Source organism: Coccinella septempunctata, chromosome 2 (assembly GCF_907165205.1).
Source record: "Coccinella septempunctata chromosome 2, icCocSept1.1, whole genome shotgun sequence".
Lineage (NCBI taxonomy): Eukaryota > Metazoa > Arthropoda > Insecta > Coleoptera > Coccinellidae > Coccinella > Coccinella septempunctata.
Window position 1 is genome coordinate 26,244,630 of NC_058190.1, and position 8,380 is coordinate 26,253,009.

Here is an 8,380-nt window from a genome sequence, read left to right on the forward strand (position 1 = left end):
TAGGCAAAGAAAAAGAGGAAGAGATTTTCATGTTTTTCATATTCACAAGAAGCAAGTGATTTCCGATCTAATGTAAAATTATTGAAGTCCCCGGATTATGAGATTCTAAACATATTGTGTGCTCTCACACGAACCATCCTCCTCTACGAATTTCGAAATACACTTAAACACTTGAAGATATGATATATTTTGTTGTTCTTAGGATTTCAAGTGTTTCGATCCGCATCCAGAGATGAGTGATGAGCAATTTGCGCATGGTACCTACTCGATTTTGGTGAGTAGTCTTGTAATGAATAAATTATCAGTCTATGGATGAAACCATAATTTTAATGTACGAATCATGAAAAACGATTTCATGAATAAGAAAATTCCTCGGAAAGTGTTAGCATTTGAGTCCTAATCAAAATGGAATAAAATTTTGTATATACTAGGCCGAATTTTTTTTTGTGGTAACTACGAAATTTGTTACTTGAACTTTGCCAGAGACTCACGCCGTATTGTGATAAAATCATAGGACAGTGAATGATTGTTGGCCTTATTGGTACTCCGCATAACCGAAACTTTTGAAAAGAAGGCAGCTCACACACATTCATATCATATAAACAAGAAAATTATTTAGTTTTCTTAGACTTTCTTTTCTTGAACATTGTGACCTTATTTTTTTTTTTTTTTTGGTGTAGCAGGGGGAAAATCTGCAAACAGACGAACACACCCTCTGCTGAGGGGGAACAGTGTGGGGATTCTCACTCTCTGAGCTCGAGACCCACTAAAAACCCTTAACTGCTTCTTCATAGGTTCCGGGCATTTTGCCTATTAACCAGTTGACTCTTATGGTTTCTGGACTCTCACACGATCATAGTCGTGTTGATAGTTGTATGCTGCCTATAGCTTTTATAGGTAAAGCTCTTCTTTGGTTACATTTAAATCCTTAACTGATCTCTCGGTCTTCGGTGGTAGGTTCTTGACCTTCTAGCTTCTTCTGTTGGATCGTAGTCGACTAATCTTCGTAGTTCCTCATTTGGATGTTGTTTGGCTTTGTCGAATATCCTTTCCGCCTTTCTCTTCATAAATTCTGTAACTGGTTCCCATTCCAAGTCCTTGTAGATTTGTTGGTTCCCAACAAACCAGGGTACGTCCATCGCCATTCTAAGGAGTTTATTCTCAGTGGCCTGTATTCTCTTGATGTGGGTCTTGGCTGCGAAGCCCCATGCCGCCGATCCATATGTGAGTTGTGGTCGCGCAATAGTTTTAATCATCGTCAACTTGATGTTCTTATTCATATGACTTCTTCTGCCTATGAGTGGATAAAGTTTACTCATTGCGGCTTTTGTTTTATCAACAGCACATTTGATGTGGTTTTTCCATATAAGTCCTCTGTCAAGCGTCACTCCTAGGTATGTTGCTTCATTTTTCCATTCAACCTCTTGTCCATCAACTTCAAGGTTTTCTTCCATCCTCAATCTTCTCTTTTGCAGTAATATTGCTTGAGTCTTTCCTCCATTGATTTGGATTTTCCATTTGATGCACCATTTGAGTAATTCATCTATGGCTTCCTGCAGTCTCCGGTGTATGATCTCTGGGCGTCGATGTCTGAACGCTATTCCTGTGTCATCTGCGTACAAGGTGAGCATATTCCTAGCATTCTTCGGGATATCATAAACGTATATTACGTAAAGCAGAGGTCCAAGTACCGATCCTTGAGGCACTCCCGCTTCCAATTGTCTGGTTTGAGAGGTTGCTCCATCTATCTTCACATAAAAGTTTCTATTCCTCAGATAGTTCCTTATAATCTTGCATAGCTTGGTCGAATATCCTGCTTTTTTCATCTTGTAGATTAGGCCTTCGTGCCATACTCTATCAAAAGCTCTCTCGATATCCATCAGAACTAATCCTGTGGCCTGTTTTGTCTGCATTCCTTCGGTGACGTATTCTATGAGCCGTAGTAATTGGAGTTCAGTCGAGTGTTCTCGTCGAAATCCAAATTGTTCGGGTGGGATTATCTTCAACATTTCTGTTTCCTCATTCAGCCTTTTGGCGATAACCCTCTCGACGGCTTTTCCTAGTGCTGATAGTAGGCTGATTGGTCTATAATTTTGAGGAAATTTCCGTTCCTTTCCAGGCTTGTTGAAAACTATCATTTCTGCAGTTTTCCATCTCTTTGGGTAGTATTCGGTCCTCATCACTCCGTTTGTTATATTCGTCAAGGCTGCTATTCCTTTTCTAGGCAATTTCTTCAACATATAATTCGTTATCCTATCTTCTCCCGGTGCTTTCCGGTTTTTCAGTTTCTTTAAGATCTCTTTGATTTCTGTTGGTGAAGCCGGTTTTGGAATGATTTCGGTTTCCGGTGGTTCCATCATCAGTTCTTCGTTTGCCTCCACTTCTTCTTCTAGATCTTCATTGTCATCATCATTTCTGTAATTTATTCTGGCTTCTCTCTCAATTGTGTCGGCAAGTGCTTCGGCTATTTCAAGTCTCGTATATACCATTCCGTTTGCTCCATGCAGTGGAGGTATAACTGTCTGTTCTCGTCGTAAGCGTTTTTGCATTTTCCAAGCCGAGTGATCTATTGTATTCAGTTCCCTTAATCTCTGGTGCCATCTGTTATTACGCAGTTCTGTTAAAGCATTTTTCAATATCTGACTATGCTTATTCAGTTTCTTCTTGTCTTCTTCTCTTTTTGTTGTTCTGTAGATTTTCCTGAGTCTTCTGTTTTTTTTTATAAGTTTCTTTATATCCCTTGGCGTATCTCCATGTGAATGTTTCGGAATTGGTTTCCTTATTCTCTTGGTGCTTTCTTCATAGGCTTCTTTTATATGATTTTCCAATTTTTCAACTGCTTCATCTAATTCATCCTGGGTGTTTATTTGGGGAATTTCCCTGATTTTCTCCTGAAGTAAATTCTTATATTTCTCCCAGTCTGTGCGATCCTTGGTTTGTGTCTCTTCTTCGTTTCTTGGGCCATGTCCCACTATGAATTCTATGGGATTGTGGTCTGAAGTTCCGTCTTCTATTGTATCAATGCTGATTTCTTCAGTGATGTCTTTCATTACGACAATGTCCAGTACATCGGGTAGTCCATTTACTCTTGGTATGTAGGTCGGTATATCAGGTCCTATCACAACTGCATTAAGTTTTTCAGCATAAATCTTCAGTCTTCTCAGTCTTGTGACCTTATTTTTTTATTTTTTTTTTTTTTTTTTTGGTGTAGCAGGGGGAAAATCTGCAAACAGACGAACACACCCTCTCCTGAGGGGGAACAGTGTGGGGATTCTCACTCTCTGAGCTCGAGACCCACTAAAAACCCTTAACTGCTTCTTCATAGGTTCCGGGCATTTTGCCTATTAACCAGTTGACTCTTATGGTTTCTGGACTCTCACACGATCGTAGTCGTGTTGATATTTGTATGCTGCCTATAGCTTTTATAGGTTAAGCTCTTCTTTGGTTACATTTAAATCCTTAACTGATCTCTGGGTCTTCGGTGGTAGGTTCTTGACCTTCTAGCTTCTTCCGTTGGATCGTAGTCGACTAATCTTCGTAGTTCCTCATTTGGATGTTGTTTGGCTTTGTCGAATATCCTTTCCGCCTTTCTCTTCATAAATTCGGTAACTGGTTCCCATTCCAAGTCCTTGTAGATTTGTTTGTTCCTAACAAACCAGGGTACGTCCATCGCCATTCTAAGGAGTTTATTCTCAGTGGCCTGTATTTTCTTGATGTGGGTCTTGGCTGCGAAGCCCCATGCCGCCGAACCATATGTGAGTTGTGGTCGCGCAATTGTTTTAATCATCGTCAACTTGATGTTCTTATTCATATGACTTCTTCTGCCTATGAGTGGATAAAGTTTACTCATTGCGGCTTTTGTTTTATCAACAGCACATTTGATGTGGTTTTTCCATGTAAGTCCTCTGTCAAGCGTCACTCCTAGGTATGTTGCTTCATTTTTCCATTCAACCTCTTCTCCATCAACTTCAAGGTTTTCTTCCATCCTCAATCTTCTCTTTTGCAGTAATATTGCTTGAGTCTTTCTTCCATTGATTTGGATTTTCCATTTGATGCACCATTTGAGTAATTCATCTATGGCTTCCTGCAGTCTCCGGTGTATGATCTCTGGGCGTCGATGTCTGAACGCTATTCCTGTGTCATCTGCGTACAAGGTGAGCATATTTCTAGCATTCTTCGGGATATCATAAACGTATATTACGTAAAGCAGAGGTCCAAGTACCGATCCTTGAGGCACTCCCGCTTCCAATTGTCTGACCTTATGCAGAGTAACTGAGAACTATATTACCTAAGAAAGGGACCAATCAAATGGGCAGATGACAAACACGCGCACCCTATCTGTCAGTTAGATTGGTCCCGGTGAAAAAATGTCGACATGAGTAATGTTTATTTATAAACCCATCAATAATTTCCGAGAAAATTTCATTGATTGCAAGTGTTTGCTTCAGAATATATATAATACCAATCACATGTTTCTAAGACATCGTGACTAGACATTTAAATCTTTCGTTTTTACTTTAGTTTTGGTTGGTCGAAGAGGAAATATTTAGTGAACTTTGTTTTTCGTTTTAATGAATAATAATACTAATAAGGTGCTGATTCAAATTCGGAATCTACTTTAGTCATCAGTGTAAAAAGACGAATATCACTGATTTATTTACATGAATAATAATTGTATTACGAACGATGTATATGAGACTTTCAGTGAGTTGTTAATATATTACGTCGATGAGGTTTTTTACGGAATTGATTTTAAATGGTTTTTAATCATATTCAGTGATCTCGCTATAACAAGCATGCATGTTTCTGAAGAGTGATTTTACTTGATCTAATCTTCTATTATATACTAGCTGGCCCGGCGAACTTTGTTTCGCCTCAGAGATACATAAAATAATTCGAAAATTCGAATAAATTCGAATATTCGAAAAAAGCATGAAACAAATATTCGAATTGACTCATCCCGAAAATTCTGATAAATTCTGTAGCCGGTTTCTCACTGACGTCTACTACGGCAGCATCATTATTTGATGCGGGATACGGCTTTATCTTCAACCTACGATATCTTCTAAAGTATTCATCTAAATCAAATTATGTAAAGGGCAATTTTGTTCTTTATTAAATAATTGTGATGAATAGCTTATTTATTTGAATCAGGATCGATACCGTATTCATAAAAACATCCTCTGAAATAAGGCAATATTTTGGTAAAAATTTTATTACATTTGAAGGGTTTTTTTCAGTTAACCTTGAGAGATAGGCATATGCTCTCGCGGACTTTTTTGTAGAACTGTTGAAGAGCCACATTTTTGTCATACATTGTATCAATGTAAGTCATCAGGTTTTCGCAGCGTACGCAACAATAGCTTGAAAATTGCAAATTTTCGTACATTTTTGGAATTTTTGTAGATGTCTGAATTTTTTTCAGTGAAAAATATAGCATTTGCCACTCGGGAATGATGAAGCATTCTGAGAGTGAAAAAATTTCTGAAATCGGTCTAGTAGTTTTTGAATTAACTAACAAAAATATAAAATTTTCCCCTTTAAAGTATAAAATTTCCAAGAAAAATATTTTCCAGTGGACTAAATTGTTATTCTAAACCATCCTCGAGTTCACTGGAATATACACAAAAAATTTCATCAAAATCGGCCCAGCCGTTTAGGAGGAGTTGTGTGACAAAGCCACGAACAGAAGAATTATATATATTAAGATATAAGATAAGATAAGATATAAGATATATGAGCAGTACAATTTTTTCATCGAACAATAAGTAAACCATGTGAATGAGATGGAGTTTTAGCAGAGACCATAAAATTCAGCGCATAACTTCTCTGCTTGTTCAAGAAATAGGCTGAATTATTTGACATGAAGGCATCCCGATCTCGGAATTGAATCTTTTGTCGAAACAAAAATTACAGAGCGTCTTCTCTACCCGAGACCTCAACAAGAAATTAAAAAAGAATTAATTGACCTTAAAATCGAATAGGAATTGAAAAATTATAATTGAATATATCGAACTCACCTCTGTTGCGTAATATCTTTCGAATTATGGTCCCACCGCCTTTACATTTCTTCAAAGGATCAGCACCATTTTTAAGAAGAAGGCCCATCACCAATTTTTCTCTGGTGCTATGACGTGTCGAACTACCAACCAAGAGTTCCAGGGCATACTGTCATGAGCCGCCACTGTACGAATCACCCTGTATACAGAAGTTTTAAAAGACTCTGTTCTTTTCACGCATTGATGTATTCAAATAGTTGCCCCAAATTTCTCCAATTCATTCAAACAGTTTATAACCTGATAGATATGAGTGATACGGCTTATATAAGATACAAAGAGTTTCAAACTATAGTCTATCCAAATCCGAGAGGCCAGCGTAAACAAACTGACTAACGCGTGATCTTATTTGAGGTACTCCTCTTATTGGTCAAAGCTTCAGGAACGCCATGTTTGCAGGTGGGAGTAATGCAGAACCGCATTACGTTTGATTCATTGATTGTATGCGAATTGTTGTGCAGAATTGCAGAGGTCATTCATTGCTTTTTCTTTCGTAAATTGGTTTATAGTTGTAGCAAGTTATTCAAGTTACAAGCATTTAAGATGATGTCAAGTACTGATACTGCTGAGGAATCGCGTGTTGACTTAAGTCCTCCAAAAAAGAGACGTCTCAAACGACACTTCAGTGCCGAGATAAAAGAAATGATTTTGAATACTTATAAAATTGAGATAATTCAAAATGCAGGAATGTGTTTAAAGGACGTAGAACTCCACGTTGCTGAGAGACTGAGATCAAAATCGGACCACCAAATGGGAGTCCCTATCAGATTTCGATTAAAATGTAATACGGCGAAAAGTTCACGAGTTTTTCTTCAGAAATGAACACCCGACTATAGAGAAAGTATTAAAAATAGTTAATGAATACTCGAACTTGCCAAATTTTAAGAAGAGTACCTTCCCTATAATATTGAGAAAACTTAATTTCAAATATGGACGTCGCCAACGCAACAGTTTTTTGATGGACCGTGACGACATTAAATGTTGGAGAAGAAACTATCTCACGAAAATTAGGGCCTTCCGTGATGAAAACAGGAAGATTTACTACTTGGATGAAACTTGGGTAAATGCCGGTCATACTAAATCAAAAGTGTGGACCGATGAAACAGTTACGTCTTCTCGGCAAGCGTTACTTGCTGGACTATCTACTGGATTAAAAAATCCGTCTGGTAAGGACTTGAATTTTGAGTTTAACCCTCGTTTAACCCGCGGTTTCATAAAGCTTGATCAGAGAATCAACGATCGATTGACGGATGAACGTCAATTAGTTTTCAGTCGATAAGTTGGTCATAAGCATTCTGAATATCATTCTTGCACCAAATAATTATCTATACACGCCCATTTAATGATTCTCAACTGCTACTCCTCCAATATATTCGGAAATATGAAAGTTTTAATGATTTCCTTCGGGAAATCAAATGCCAAATCGTTGATCGAGCAATCAAAGTTTTGTGAAACTTGATGTAAGTACCTTTTTGGTGGAAAACAATTTCAACATTCTTTTTCAAATGAAGTGAATATATTTTTCCAGGCAAAGGGCAAAGATTATAGTGTGTCGTATTGGCAGTGACACTGGTTTTTTAACTGGAGGACTCTGGACTTTCCAATCCAAAAAAACTGGTGACCACCATGAAGAAATGGATGGTCAGTCCTTCGAAAAGTTGTTCGAGGGTATACTTTCTAAATTGGAGGAAAATTCTATAGTAGTTTTAGATAATGCTCCTTACCATTCAAGGAAAATGGAAAAAATTCCTAATTCACAATTCAGAAAAAGTGATATCCAACAATGGTTGAGGGAGAAAAATATTGATTTCACCCCTGACCTCATAAAAGCGCAATTGTTGCAGATAGTCAGGCAGAACAAGGAAAACTTTGGAAAATACATCGTGGATGAAACCGCAAAGGCCCAAAATATTACTGTACTTAGATTACCGCCCTATTGAGTTGATTTGTGCCGATGTCAAGAATTTTGTGGCAGATAAAAACACCACATTTAAAATGGCTGACGTCCAAAATCTTTTTCAAGAGGCTCTCTCACAGGTTACTTCCGAAAGATGGAAACATGTGCGTGGAACATGTCAAACAAAAAGTTGAGGTAGACATGTGGAAACTGGATAATATTATGGATGATATAACACCAGTCATCGTCAACTTAGAAGAAAGTTCTGCATCTTCTGACGACACTACGGGCTAGTCACTTTTACAAAAAAATATTGTTACACAATTATATACATAGTATGTATTAAAGTGGGAACTTTAGATTAATTGTTCATTACTGAGACTCGTAGATAAGCATACTTATTTTTCACCGGAACGGGTACACTCAA